Source organism: Piliocolobus tephrosceles, chromosome 1, assembly GCF_002776525.5.
Source record: "Piliocolobus tephrosceles isolate RC106 chromosome 1, ASM277652v3, whole genome shotgun sequence".
Lineage (NCBI taxonomy): Eukaryota > Metazoa > Chordata > Mammalia > Primates > Cercopithecidae > Piliocolobus > Piliocolobus tephrosceles.
This window is the reverse complement of record NC_045434.1, coordinates 104,836,996-104,853,112: the sequence shown is the minus strand read 5'-3', so window position 1 is coordinate 104,853,112 and position 16,117 is coordinate 104,836,996. Positions and strand designations below refer to the sequence as shown.

The window sequence follows — 16,117 nt, the reverse complement described above, 5'->3', positions numbered from 1 at the left end:
TCTCTGGTGAACTATTGCAGCAACCTCCTAACCATGCTCTGTGCCTTCTGTCTCATCCCCATCTAATTCATCCTTCACACTGCTACCTGAGTGATTATTTTATAATCGCAAATCTGCCCACCTTACTGTCATGCTTAAAACTCTTCAATGGCTCCCTTTTCCCTGGAGAATAAAATCCAGACTCACTAGCTTGCCTTTTAAGGTTCTCCAGGATCTGATCTCACCTTCATTTCCTATCAGACCTCTGATTATTATCTTGACCTTTCAAAAGATATTTCTGATGTCAAGAGTGTCCTCCCCAATCACCTGATCATCCTTCACAGTGTCTTCTTAAGTGTCTTCTCCTCTTAAATTTTCTAAGACCTTCCCAAGAGGTCTAGATTATTCCTCTTTTTGACCTACCACTATACTTGCACGAGTCTCTTTTCATTATGGTACTTAGCACATTGTATTAAATTACAATCTTTTGTTTTTCCAAATATCTCCCCCTCTGGACAGAATACTTCGATGGCAGGTACTATGTCTTATTCACATTGGTATCAACTGCCCTAGCCCAGTACATGATGAAGAGTGAGCACTAAATAAATATTATCTATGTAATATTGAAGGTCTATAAAATATGGATCACATTCAACCTTCCTCCCATTTTCTGATTTTAGAATTCTCTTCCCATTTCCCGTCTAAGCACCCAAGCTGAAAACATGGGTAATGCTATTAATAAAGTTTACACTCTTCCTCTTCCCCTATAGCCAATGAGCTACCAAACCAAACATTCTGCTTCTTTATTCTCTCTCCAAAGTCAACTGCCCTCCATCCCCACATTTAGGGAATACTGCAGCCATGTTTTCAACCTCAAAAATTGAGACATAAAACTTTTTCTTTTTTGTAGTTAGCTATTTAATGAGGTTCTTAAGACATTTAGAACACCAATTTGTGAGGATAAATTCCATTCGTCAGGGCAAACACAGATCACAGGTAGCCCTGGAGCTGAGGAACAGCTTTGATTTTTAGTAGAATTTGTGAGTCCACAGCTTTCTGATCAATCTTGCGCTGCTCTGTAATCTCGTATTTCTCTTTGTCTGTGTCGAAGATCTCACCTTCCTGGTGTCTGGGCTTCTGCAGCTGCTTCTTCTTGAAGTAAGCATCAGTAAGATGTTTTGGGATTTTGACATTGCTGATAATTGATTTTGGTTGAGGGGGCAATGACAAATTTCTGGTGTGTTCTTCATAGAGGAACTCGATTGAGGACCAGAGGTCCAGTCACAAGCAACAAGCCACTAGCCAACTGCTTCAGGAAAACCACCCTCTTGCCCCCGTGGCGTCCAGTGAGGATGATCAGAATGGTCCCGGGGGTAATGCTGGTTCGCAGTTTTCTCATGTGCTGACTGAAGGGTTTTTTGCCGTGGCTCAACAGCTTTCGAGGAACATCTTCAGTAGGATAATATCTAGGCATTTTGCAAAGTTTAACCACCCAGGTACTGCCGTTCTTGTCACCACCAACTGGTTTTGTAAGAGTTGCAAGAACCTTCTCCTTCTTTTTCTTTTCAACCTTGGATTTAGCGGCTGAGTACTTCCTCTTGTACATGGCCTTTCTGGAATACATGGCAGATCGGGAATATCTGCCAATTCCTCTGACAAGGACAGGGTTGCGGCTGCAATGGGGCTTCCCCTTCTTGGGCTTCTTAGCCTTGAGGTTACCCTTTTTCACCTTGCCACCAGCATCAGCCTTCTTGGCTTCGGGTTTCTTCTCTTTAGTATCTGACTTCTCAACTTTTTCACCCGCCATCTTGCAAGATGGAAAGAGAGCGAGACATAAAACTTTTGTGTCACTTCCACACACGAGATATTCTGAGAAGCAGACAAAAGTTCAAAAACATTGGGATTCTTGAAATATTTCAACAATTTCCAGGGACAGTACTAGAGAATATTTGAAATCATAACGCCACTAAGAATTCAGGTTGGGTGGTCATATAGCCTTGGTTTTATGGCTCTTGGGCTTCTATTTTAAGTTTCAGAACTTAAGTTATTAATCATCTAGGTTACAAAAGACAAATGCATGGACATAAATAACTAAAAATATAGTACAATAGTATAAATACTAAATAAGTGAGGAAGTAATTGAGAAGAGAAATACAGAGGAGATATGATCTGAGCTAGGCTTTTTTTTTTTCTTTTCTTTTTCTTTTTTTTTTTTGAGACAGAGTCTCACTCTGTCACCCAGGCTGGAGTGCAGTGGCTAGATCTCAGCTTTCTGCAACCTCCACCTCCCAGGTTCAAGTGATTCTTGCGCCTCAACCTCCTGAGTAGTTGGGATTACAGGCATGCACCACCGTACTCGGCTAATTTTTGTATTTTTAGTAGAAACAGCGTTTCATCATCTTGGCCAGCCTGGTCTCGAACTTCTGACCTCAGGTGATCGGCTCGCCTCAGCCTCCCAAAGTGCTAGGATTACAGGTATAAGCCACTGTGCCCAGCAATGACATGAGCTAGGCTTTCAAGGCCATTGTAATCAAGGTGTGTGCCAGCTCGTGCCTGAAGCTGCCCGTATGGAAGTATCCCAATTCTGGTCCCCACTGAGGGAGCTGGATCCTTGTCCACCAGCCACAAGATTGAGTAACCAGAGAGAGCATCTGATTCAAGGCTGTGGTTCATACTTAGGCAGCCTGAGATTTACAACTTGGACCCACATAAAAAGATAATCTGCATCAACAAGATTCCTTTCTGGAATCTGAAATTGAAAAACCAAAATGAGAGAGCTGGCAGCACAGGCAGATGCTAAAAGACTTGCCTCCAGTGTTACTTTAAGGTAACGGAGGGACCAGAGAGTCCAGGGCAAGCCAAAACCATGAGTAAGCCAAAGTCATGAGTAGATAGAACAAGCTGGTCAATAGTGGAGCAAACACTCAACATAAGTGACAATAGCATGAGAAAAAGAGAGACCATTCAACCAAAACAAGAGAGGTGGAGCAGCTAGTTCCTGGATCTGCCTTGGAACTTGATGTCTTGCCAGCTCTGGTCTAAATCCAGGTGTAGCCTTACAGCCACTCCTTGAACTTCATTTCCAGGTGACTGTTGAATGCTATTCACTGCGAGCTAAGAGCTGAAGGAAATGGATTCAACTAGGCAGGGCAGAGGGAAAGAGAAATCCAGGAGCCCAGATTAGCATGGATGGTGGCATAAAGATGAAATTTCTCATGGACTCCTCAGGGAAAGGTAGAATGGAAATTATTTTAAGTGGGAGATAAAAGCTGCTGAAGCACCTTAAATTTGTTGGCCAAAGTGGTATATGGTGAATGAATGAATAAATGAATGCATGTGGGTTAAGGCCAAAAAGTAAATGACTTTAAATAACAGGATCGAGACCTTAGACTTGATATCACAGGCAATAGGAAACCATAGCAGTTTGGAACAGGAAGGAGGAACCATCAATATAGTATTTTTAACATAATGAATTTTTTGAAAGACATTCCGTTTCCCAATGCTGAAGCATGCATTGTCCCAGTCCCACAATGATGTAGTGAGCATGTAGGAGTAATGTTTGGCTGAGAGAGGAACATGAAAGCAACCCACTGGTAAATGGAACTGCAAATTAGAATGGCCTGAGGGAGGCTTCCGTCCAGACAGCCCAGAAGCTGAGAAAGACAGCCAAAGATATCTCGCCTGGCATGCAGCTGTGGGAAATGCTGCAACTCTTTCTGACTGACTGGAAACAGCTATAAGACCACGTGCAAACTCAAAATCAGTTCTAAATAGGCCCATTATGACAAGGGCTGTCAGCCCCCTATGGACTTCCATGTAGCACCCAGATGTCACATGTAGACATGTGACAGCTGACTCCTCATTCTCTCAACCAGGCGTTTGTAGCCGCTGTCTGTTCACGGCATGTCAACTTGGACACAGATCTCAGCAACTCTGAATGCCTCGCCAAGATCCACTCACATAACATTAATGAGCACTGGAGAATCTCCTGACAGCTTCATGAGGGAGAGAGAAGGACTCCACAGCAAATAATTAAAGAGAAAAAAAAACCTACTAGACATACATGTTCTGGAAATTCCTCAATTGCTGGTCAGTCACCAAGAGTTTCTTTATCAACCCACAACACAGCTTAAATAAAGACCCACTCCTCCCCCGGCACAGTTTATAGGGCCCACGCTCCTTAAGATGACAATTGAGGTTATAAATGAACACCTTGTTGTTTTTACACACACATAGCAATAAGCATAGGGCTTAATAGCTCCCCCCATGCCCGCAGCTATGTCTCCTTGGCCCCATCACTTTGCTCTCCGGGCTCTGTTTCTCATTCTGTAACACAAGAGGCAGAAGTGGGTCTATCTGGGTTAATCCCACCCACCATCCAGTTCTCAATTTGGACTCTACATAGTGGAGAGTGGTTTCTGCCGTAAGCAGAGGGGTTTTCCTTCTGCAAAGAACAGAATGAATGAATTAGGGATGAAGAAGCCACTGTATAACCTAGGCCTTTGGGCAAGTGGGGGCCGGGAAGCTGGGTGGGGGCGGGGAGGGAGGCAGGGCAGGGTCCCAGTGGTAGGGAGGGCAAGGTGAGCACTGGCTGCCCCTCCACGGGGTGTGCGGTGATGAGGCCTGCAGAATGCACAGCGTGGAGGAGAAGTGGTTTTGTCTGTGCAGCCACCCACGCTCCGACTGCAGTAAGGGTCACAGTGGGCCGGTGATGACTTTTTGATGGAGTGGACGCAGCACCCTGCAGGGGCCAGCAGTCTTTGGAAGAGAAGCGCTCAGCAGAAAGCACATCCAGCTCTCCAGTCTGCTCTTTACCCTCTTCTGCTTTCTTTCTCTCCCCACCCCCAAACCCCATCTCAGCTCACTGCAACCTCTGCCTCCCAGGTTCAAGTAATTCTCCTGCTTCAGCCTCCCGAGTAACTGGGATTATAGCCGTGTGACACCACACCCGGCTAATTTTTGTATTTTTAGTAAAGATGGGGTTTCACTATGCTGGCCAGGCTAGTCTTGAACTGCTGACCCTGTGATCCTCCTGCCTCAGCCTCCCAAAGTGCTGGGATTACAGGCATGAGCCACTGCGCCCGGCCTTCTCCTTTCTTTTTAAAGTGTGTCTTCTGGGTGCCGTTTTCATTCTAAGCTATCTATAGCGCCTCAGTAAGAGAGAAGGGAAGGGGGGAAATCCAACAACAGCCGCAGCCACGTGGCCAGTTTCTGTGGGAACACCTATGGATGTATACTGTTCTGGGCAAGAAGAGAACAAAGTCCCTTTTATCTCCTTCTTTCCAAAAGCCTCGTGTGCTTTAGAAGCTGGTTATTATTGCATTATTAAAGCCCCAGTGAGCTGAGGCCAAGGCAAGGATACTCTAGAGCTGTCCCAGGCAGCTTCAGCCAGTTCAGACTTCTCATCCTGTGACCTAGCCTGACTCCTGGTTGTCATCTCATCGCATCCCAGTGAGAGGGGAGCACTGGGGGAGGAGAGAGATGCCAGTCCATAATTGAAGGTGCCCTGGGCTTCTCAACAAACTGGTCCATCCAGTTCCTAGGAATTATTCTGAGCATAATCCATTTTGCCAATATTGTGTTTCTTAAAGCACCAGCAGCATAAAGTGAGGAAAAAACTGTTGCGTAAGGAAAGCTGAAACCAGATTTCCCTGGGTTTCAGCAAGCAGTTTGCTCAGGAGAGGTTGGGAGGACCAAATGTTCAGGTCTGTGTGTGTGGTCGTTGGGGGCTGGAGACTGGTGACAGCCTAGGGCATTGTTTGCTAAGGGCAAGTTTGCTCCAGTTAGTTACAGATTCCTAGTCACAACACTGTGAGCTTTGTCATCTGTCCCAACCCCAGCTTTCACAGAGGAAGAGAGGAAATGCACAGAGGCAAGGTGACTGGTCGAAGGTTGAACAGTGGATTGGTGGCCTGCTCAGATAACCACAGCCTAGACATATGCTGAGCACGCGTGGCATTCATTCTCCAGGTCTGCAAGCACAGATGCCCTTTAAATGGCAGTACCAGTTTAAAGCTAGTGTTTGGAAAGACAGGCCCCCAGAAGGCATGGACTGTATTTTTCCCTGGTCCTTATGGGGCACCCCAGCAAGGTTCAAGCACACTTAGAAACTTACACCTATGGACAAACCCCAGAAAAAGACAATCAGAGTCCCATTCTCTAACCAGCTCCAGTACACTTATTTTCATGTAAATGTGGAGAAACAGCACAGCCTAAGAAGGGGCAGCATGACAGAACAGCAGAATGAATGCCACCGTGGAAGTTTGTGCAGCCCGCGGAATCCATAAAAGTCCTGGTTGCGGGGCCCACCGGGGGCTGAAATCCAGCCTGCCCTCCACTAACTGGGTACTGCCCAGGCAAAATGCTCCTTACCTTTCTGGTCTCAGGTCAAGTTTACCCTTGAGTAGTAAAGCTTCCCTCTCTACTGGCCCTTCCTCTGCACTTCCCCTTCTACTTCATTCCTGTCCTACCCTCTAAAAGCTTCCCTTAAAAAAAAAAATTCTGTTCTTCTGTTTTGCTTTTTAAGCTATAACCACCAAAGTAGTGATGAGTCCTTCATGCACTGCAGTGTTTGAAGCCACTGAGCACATCTTCAGGTCTATTTCACATTTAAACATGGTCTTCCCACAGTGCATCTGGCTACCACTGATCACATGCCATGTCCTCCAAGAAGCCTTCCCTGACCCTCCCCTCCTCCCCCACACATCCCAGCCCAGTAAGTGAGGACTATCCCCCACAGCAACCTAGGCTAGGCATGCCCTATGGGAGCTCTGAATATGTTGTTGCAAAATGATCTATTTATAAGTTCATCTTCCCCTTAGATCTGCCCTGTTCAATGTGGTAGCCACTGGCCACGTGTGCCTATCGAGCACTTGAACTGTGTCTAGTCTGAATAGAGATGTGTTGTAAATATCGGATACATACTACATGTGAAATAGTATGAAAGAGATAATATAAAATACCTCAATGATCATGTTTCTCTTGTTGGAGATCATAGGTTGGAATGATAATATTACAGGCCGGGTGTGGTGGCTCACACTTGTTATGACAGCACTTTGGGAGGCCTAGGTGCAGGAGGATCACTTGGAGTTTGAGACCAGCCTGGACAACACAAGGAGACCCTGTATCTAAAAAAATTCTTTTTTAATTAACTGGGCATCATGGCAGGTGCCCATAGTCCTGGCTCCTCAGGAGGCTGAGGCAGGAGGATTGCCTGAGCCCAGGAGGTTGAGGCTGCAGTGAACCGTGACTGAGCCACTGCACTCCATCCTGGGTGACAGAGTGAGACGCTGTCTCAAAAATAAGTAAATAAATAAATAAATAAATAAATAAATAAATAAATAAATAAATATTTTTTAAAAGTTAAAAAAGAGAAACAGAAAAAATAAAAATTAAACAAGATAATATTAGAGAAATATTGAGTTAAATTAAATATATGATTACAATTAGTTTCTTCTATTTCTTGTTTTATTGTGACTACTAGAAAAATTTTAATTACCTGTATGGTTTGTATCATATTTCTACTGGACATCTGCTTAGACTATAAGCCTCTGGAGTCAGGGATCATATCTTACTCATCTTTGCACTTCCAGCATCTAATACAGACACACATTTGGGTTCTAAGACAGCATGTGTAACAATACAGGTGTCACCTTGTGTTGTCACTCTTGCTGCCCACCTGTCTGTCTCTACCAGGATGCTTTCCGCACCTTGGCACAGAGACTGTGCCTCACCTATCGAGTGCTTGGCAAGAGGCAGGTGCAGAATACATGTTAGAGAATGAAGGTAAAGTAAGTATCTGATCTCAATATTCAGGGAGAAAAAATTTATGATTATTATTTTTAATAGAGATGGGTCTTGCTATATTGCCCAGGCTGTTCTCAAACTCCTGACCCCAAGCGATCCCAAAGTGCTGGGATTCCAAGCACGACCCGCAGTACCTGGCCAATTTTTAAAAAATTTCATCTTGCTTTAATTGTACTTGGGAACCATAGATGTGATACTGATATCTTACGGATAGAAGAACAAAGTGGCTGTAATACGCTGGGTGGGATCTTTCCAAGTTAAGACAAAGGAAGCGGCAGTACATCAGGAGACAGAGCAACTGGGTTCCAAGGCCAGCAGGCTGTTACACAAGGAGAAAAACTTCACACAAAGTCAATAATTAGAAAAATGATTCTGGGCTGTGAAAACAAACACAGGACAAAGTACATAGAATACAGAGACTAATATTCCCAACAATTTCAATTAATAGCTTATCATACCCTCTTGAGCACTGATCAATTTGATGTGAATTTCAACTTTAAAAAATCTTAATTTTATTTTCTGAATATAGAAATAAAACTGGCTCATTGTTAAAAAACAAAAATAAGGCCCTAATCTCACAATTATATGGAAAGGTTTAAAGCAAAAAAGTCCTTTGTGATACCACTCCAAACAATAATTCAATAACCGCTAGTAATAGGTTGGTGTTCTTCCTTCTGGGGTTTTCCTTTATAAAAAGTCTTTTCTCTTTATTTTTATATAAAAATAAGGTTATATCCTGAGTATCATCCTGCAACATAACTTTTGAAACATATACATATATTGTCAACATTACCCTATGTTAGTACCTACAACCCTATCTCTTCTTTTAGCTGGAGCACAGCATTCCACTTAGGGTAATACTCCCGTTATTGCTGGACATCAGCAATAAAGACAGGCACTTTTTTGTTATTATAAACAGACTGCAACCAACATCCTCAGACATGTCTTTGCAACGTTTGTGTTTCCATAGGAACAAAAATAGTTTCATTATGACCTAATGAAGACAGTGAAGCAGATCAGAATTGGATCACCTATATTAAAAAAAGAAACAAGAGATTGCAATGGGAAGTGGAGAAGGGGAATGGTGAAGATAATGGTAGATATTTGGGCTTTGCAGACTTTTGTAATAATGAAAGAAAAGTCCACTTAGCTTGAATCTCATCTTCTACTTCCATAATTCTAAAGTATTTTTTAAATTTAATTGGAATTAATTTCATCTAAAAATCTCAATTTTGGATTAGCCTACATGAAGTTCAAGAACATTATCTTACCTGTATGCTGGTAAGAACTGCAATTGGATATATCCTTCTGTCTGGCATACTCTGGGTCAGTTTCCACTTTTTCCTATTGAGGGACTTACAGGTTCTTTAGTTACACAGGTAACTGTGGTTTGAAATTTAAAACAATAGTATGTCTTTCATAATTCTCCTGAGAAAGAAAAATTCCAACAGTAAACAACGCCACTGAGGTTTCTCCTCCCCCACCAGTTGCATCAAAATGCTGTTCTTGCTTTGTCTTATACTAACAGGGTAGACCAGTCACTAATCTCTCTGAACACACATCTCCTAACCTGTCAAATGGTTGCTACCTGCTTTGATTCATTACTGTCAAGATTAGAGATAATGTATATAAAGTACTAGGACAAAGTACGTGCTCTAATAATGGGAGTTATTATTTTCAATGGAAACTAGTAGGATAAATAGCCAGAGAAAGAGATAAAAGCAAAAGGTGGTAAGGAGAAAAGAAAATTCAAGGAATGTTGGTAGTAAATTTCAACATTTTTATTGCAGTAACTTTGATACGTGCTTTCTATAATGCCAGGAACTAATGTCTCTTAAGAGAGCATTATCTGCCTGCTTCTGTACTAGAGATTTTACATATGGTGTCTTAATTCTCACAACAAACTTGTAACGCAAGTAGTCTTTTCCCATATTACAGATGGAAAAACTGAGACTCAGAATGTGTAGGTGGCCTTCTCAGATTCATCAATGTGGTAAGTAGATAAATTGGTGTTAAAACTCAAATCAGTTCCAAACCTATGCCTGTCTACTTACCAGGCTGTGACTACTGCACCAGGCCTGATGATGCCTTCATGGTTTCTTATCTCCTGCACATTTTTCTCCACTTGGCGTCACTCTGATCACAATGGCAGATCCAGGGCCTCCCTCTTCCACTGACAGAAAATCAGTGCAAACTGACTTATGCACATCAAGGACAAAATGTGTTCATGGTCATGACAAGTCTAAAGGTAGACTTCGGCCTCAGGCATGGCTGCACTCAGGGGCTCTATATTCCCCATTTCTCAGTGCAACTTTCCTCTGAGTTCTGACTCTGGCTTTACTTTCATAGGGCTCTCTCCTCTGGATAGCTACCTTACAACCCATGACCCTGGGGGTAGGGAGAAGAGCACCCTTACTTTCTCCCGTGGTCTATTTTAACCATAGCAAATCTTAGTGAAAATCCACGTGCCTATTTCTCAACCAATCACTGTGGCTTGAGGGGTGCCACGTCCTGCTGGCCAGGCCTCCATCTCCAGCCCACTCTTGTGACAGGTTCAGCCTTACCTGAACCACAAGAAATGATTCCCCATAGAGCAGAGCAAAAAGGAAGAGCAAAAGAAGTCCTCAATAGAACAAAGCCACAGACAGCCTCTACAGAACTCTTGTTGCTTTTTATTCAGCAACACCTCTCATAAACCCAGCCTTTTGCCTTAGAAAAGCTCCTACTTTAGCTCCATAGGGATTGATTTCATAACTGCTTCTTTTTTGCATGTGTCTCTTCCATCATTATGTACTATCTCTGTGTGATGTCTAAAAATACCAAGTGGACATGGTATATCCTGCTCCTTCTTCCTGCCCAAGCTAGCAAAATAGCTCTGTAATTTTCAATGCTTTTGGCTACAATTTACAGAAAACTGATCAAAATGGCTTCAACAATGTGGAAAATGTCCTTTTACACACATTAAGAAGTCCCAAGGTAGAGCAGCTCCAGGGTTGACTGAGTCTCCGTAATTCAGGCTCTTCCCATTTTTCCTCTCTGCTGTCCTCATTGTGGCAGCGTTGTCCTCAGTGCACTCCCCTCAAGGCTGCAGGATAGACACAGTGTCCTGGGCACCACCGCTAGCCTGCAGTGGTCAGGGAAGAGCCAGTGAAGCTGGCGAGGAAGGGAGAACCTAATCAAGGCCAGTTCAAAGCATTTAAGTGGCAACAAAGTATAGGGTGGACTAGGGGAGCAAGATCTGGATTCTGAGAGCTCAGTTAAAAGGCTGTTGCAATAGGGCAGAAATGCAAATACGGAGACTGATGAAAGAATGGAAAGCAGGAGACACAGGTGGGGCTCATTGCCCTAAGAGTCTGAGTTCTATTGAGAGTCAAACACTGAGCTGACTTGATAAAAAGTCACATTTCAGAATACTTAAAAAAATTTTTTTTGTTAGTTTTCTTCAAGCTCATATTGTAAAACAGACCTTTAGTATAAATTGGAAACGGGACCCCAAGACAACGGCTTTCTGTGTGGGATCCGGACCCACCGTGAGAATTTTACTTTTATTTTTATTTATTTATTTATTTTTGAGATGGAGTCTCGGTCTGTCACCAGACTAGAGTGAGGTGGCACCATCTCAGCTCACTGCAACCTCCGCCTCCTGGATTCAAGTGATTCTTCTGCTTCAGCCTCCCGAGTAGCTGAGATTATAGGCATGCACCATTATGCCTGGCACATTTTTGTATTTTTAGTAGAGATGGGGTTGTACTATGTTGCCCAGGCTGTTCTTGAAGTCCTGACATCAGGTAATCTGCCCACCTCGGCCTCCCAAAGTGCTGGGATTCCAGGTGTGAACCACCACATCTGGCTGAGAATTTTACTTTTAATAAGATGTTCTCTCTTTGATCACCAGACTGTCTCTAATATTAGTTGATGTGTACGGAACATTTGTTAGGATACAATAGTCCAAATTTAGATGCAAATACTATGTTTAAATTGTAACAAAGTGATTGCTTTTTAGTGATGTCATTTCAAGGAATTGGTAACTTGGTTTTTCATTGATGTCTTGGCCCATGAAGGATAAGCTGCAGTGGACTGAAGACACGATGACACCCAGTTAGCACCACAGGGTCCTCTCTCCCAGGCAGTCCAATGTAGCAGGACGCCCACTCTAGTGAACGCTATTGCAGTTACCTCTGCTGGAACCTGCTAATGAAACCATTGACCTGACCTGGACTAATCACCTGAGACTTCTTGCTTCTCAGTTTGTCCAGACAGCAGCCTCAGCTCTGCCCTTGTAGTTGCATGCTACATTCTGTCCAGAAGGTTGAGAGTTATAGTTCTTTCTCTCCCATGGACAAGAGACCCTTCATCGTGAGATCAATGAAGCTTAACCTCAGGACCTATCCCTTGCATTGGCCCCTTCCAGGGCCCTGGAGGAGTCTTGCCAATGTGTTTACATGGTCACCTGTCATTGTAAAATTTGCAAAGCTGATGAGGTATTTTCACTGCAATTTAGAATGCGGCCTCTTTCACTTGGATTCCCACTCCATCACATATCTCTTTGGGTGGGGCAGCACTGGACGGGGCTACAGGCATTTCTGGAATGCAGTTAAGGGAAAGATGAATGAGGGACAAATTTAGTTTGTGTTTATGCAGATATATTTGTGTAGGTCACAGCCACCTCTACGCATAGTTATGTTACTGCCAGCCACTCCAGAGCACAAATGGCTTTCTGAACACTCCTGTCACCGCTGTGCTGACGCACCCACCGCTTGGTATCAGATGCAGGGCTGGAGGTCATGGGGAAATGAGAAGGTGTCCTTCAGCTCTCAGCACTGGTTACAGATGGAAAGTGGAGGAGAAATAAAGTCTGAAATGTATCAAGCCAAAGATTGAATATGGAGAATTATTTCAAACAGTGAATGTAGAAAGTTGTAAGTGGAAGATTCAGTTCTCACAACGCCTCATCAGACTGCAAGCTCTTTCATCATAAAGATGCCCGAAAATGTAGTGTACACAATTACAAAAAAATTAGCCCCTTTTGCTGTTATTTTGAATGAGAGTTTTGAGAAATAGAGTTGATGAGAATTCCTACGTTTGTAGGGCATGTGCTCTGAGCAGAATGGCAGAGTACCTGCCCTATGAACCTGTGTTCCTACATATATGGAACAGTTAATATATGACAGAAATGATAGACTTTTTTTCAAATTTGAAAACAATCATAAAAATTTTCATGACATTCCCAATAACAAGTTGGAAAGCTAAAAGACAATTTTTTAGAAGTATCAGTAATTTAAAAAAATTTGTGATCGACCATTCCAGAGAAAATGTTAAATTATCTTTCTCTTCTCTTTAGGTAGTGATATCTCAAAATTATAATGAAGAAGTAATCAAAGAGTTTGCAGCCCAAAGATGTTTTTTAAAAAGGTTTTTGGAGTTGTGGCAGGCAGTTAATAAAAATATTTCGCTATTTTTCTGGATTTGTGATATTTGTGTTATCAATGTTAAAATTTTTAATTTATTGTGATTCTTCTCTCACTCTAAATAAGTAGGCCAGGCATGGTGCCTCAACACCTACAATCCCAGCACTTTGGGAGGCTGAGGCAGGAGGATTGCTTGAGGCCAGGAATTCAAGACTAGCCTGGGCAATATAGCAAGACCCTGTCTCTAAACAAAAACATTTAAAATTAGCAGAGCATGGTGGCACATGCCTGTGGACCCAGCAACTTGGGAGGCTGAAGTGGAGGATCCTTTGTGCCCAGGAGTTTGAGGCTGCAGTGAGCTCTGATTGTGCTACTGCTCTCCAACCTGGGAGACAGAAGAGACTTTGTCTTTAAAAAAAAAAAATTAAAGCAAATAAACATTCGTATTTGTACCTAATTGTTAACTTATAATTTTGGTTCTTTTTTTGACAGAGGAAACCCCAAATTTAAAAAGCTTCAGGCCTCCCACAAAACCTGGATCCACTGTTGGTCGACGGAGAAAGGAAGGCAACATTCAAGTTTTCATGACCGGTGAGTCTGTGTTTCTGTAGAAGTTCGTGTTGCAAGGAAACAGGAATTAGTCCTTCAGAACTGAAAAACTGGTCTTTAGTCAAGCCAGCAAAGGAGTCAGCCTTGAATGGTGGCAGACACGAAATTTTGGTTTATTTTTTGTTTTTCCAGGAGATTGAGAGAACTTGGACAAGTTATTTATCCTTGAAAATCAGTCTCATCACTAGTAAAATGAGGTTTTGGGGTTAGATGAAGTGAAAGTTCCCTTTTAGTGCTATGTTTTTTATTTTCACAGCTAAGTGTTGCTGTGTCAAGGTGTTCCATTACTGACTGTGGAGAACACAGAGGAATGACTCATGAATTTTTAATTTGTAAATGACTGCTGCTAAGTTTATGAATCCCTATCATTCTCATAAGTAGGTTAAACATATTCCTCATATATTATTTCACATCATTCAAATATTTAACAAATCCTTTATTTCATAACAGGGCAAAGGTACACTTTGGTGCTGCTTCCTCTAAGTAGTCGGGAATTCTGCAGAAGTAGAATCCAAAGCAATTAGGCTTCCCCATTACAACCGTACCCACTACCTGCATTTCTGCATGCCTCTTAATTTTTAAGCTACCTTATTATACATGCGATCCTGTTTTATCTCCACCACATTCTTAGGCGGTAAGTGGAGCAGGGATAATAATCTCTATGTAATGGATTTGAAAACAGATGAAAAAGAGCTAAATGCATTTTCTATGAGTTTTAGTTGGCTAGAGACAAAAACGATCAGAATATGGGTCTTCAGATACCCACTCCCACTATGAAGGCCAGCATACAGAAATAAGTGTCTAGCAGGGAAAGGTGAACACTCTTGTTATCACCAGTTACTGGCAAATATTAGCCAAAGCCCTAGGATTACATGAAATGGGAACACAGGTGGGAGCATAACACCCAAGCAAGATGAGGACCACATTCATCTGTTGCTGGGAACAGATCTGAAATTCATTTTAAATATTAAAAGAGCCAATTGAGAGTGGCCAGTTACTGCAGGAAAATGAAACATTGTCCTGTCAGCTCCTACCAGCTTCAGTGCACAGCTAAATGTGCTAGCTGAGTGACTAGTAACCACCAGCTAACCCAGAGTCTATGGAGCACAGATAACACATCTGGGCAAGGACTGGCTGGCTAGTGTCACCTCAGCCACACTGACCTGTTCTCCAATGAATGTTTGCTATTGGACAGTTTATTCCGAGTATAGTTAGAGAGGCCAGAGAGGCCATGGGAAGAGGCCACATGCACATCTGCACCTGTGCCCCTCAGTGTGTCCCTGCCTGTGCAGGAGCCTGTTCAAATATTGATCAACAGCAGCTTTGTCACAGTCGCCGGAAATGGGAGCTCCCTCTGGAACATGGGCCCACTTAACCAGAAAAGGATGGTGTTTCTAAGAACTGTCACTTTGATAATTCAGCTTGAAAGGTAGGACAGCTCACAGATGTGTGTATAAGATCCTCGGATATGAATTTGGTGACTAGCTGTCTTGCAATATTTGCCAGCTATTTCCTTTCATATACGTATTTATTTTATTTCTTTTCTTTTATGTATTTATTTCAGATATATTTTCCTTTCATATGCATATATACACACAGATATACATATATGCTCACATATATATATACACACACATAAATATGTTTGAAACCTCACTGAGAGAAACATCCGGAACACATTTTAGACATAGGTGACATAGCATTCAGCTCTGAGCCCAAGTATATGTCAGCTGAGGCCTGCTATGGTCAGGACTCACTTTCTGATGAGATCTGTCCAGCATAGCAGTCCACACTGTCCTCCACAACAACACCAGGCCACTGGAGACACTTGAAGTCACCAAATGCAATCAAAATTTCAGTCCTCATTAGCACAATAAAATTCAAATGTAGTTAAAGTGAGAACTACAGTATTCAATTGCTGATTCTGACTTCTCGGAGATTTTAATGGAGAAAAACACATCTTGGTTTTATTCTCTGCCCAAAAACTGATTTTTAAAGTCTCTTCCTACCTTACATTTAATACCTCAGGTAAAATTAAATTTTTTAGAGTTCCTTGTACATCTATGTTGTTTCATGCCCTTTGTCAAAGATAATTTACAACTATGAGAAAGGGATGGAGCAGGAAGAGATGATTCCCGCTTAATGAATGCTGTCTGAATGCCAGGGTCTGTACAATGTATACGTCTTTTATACCTCCAGTACTAGAATTCCCACTTCCCAGATGAATAAACTGAGGATTCTAAAGGTTAAGTAATTCACCTGAAGTTACATAGGGAGTTGATTCTTGTCTGCTCAGTCCCTAAGACTTATCTCCA

General features: G+C 42.5%; 1 pseudogene across 1 annotated transcript; it reads right to left on the bottom strand.

Annotated features, from left to right (window-relative positions):
- Positions 1-953: 953 nt before the first annotated feature.
- On the bottom strand, positions 954-1,793 carry LOC111549611 (annotated as a pseudogene). The gene has a single exon (XR_002733780.3). The product of XR_002733780.3 is annotated as a 60S ribosomal protein L6 pseudogene (transcript).
- Between the last annotated feature and the right edge of the window lie 14,324 nt (positions 1,794-16,117).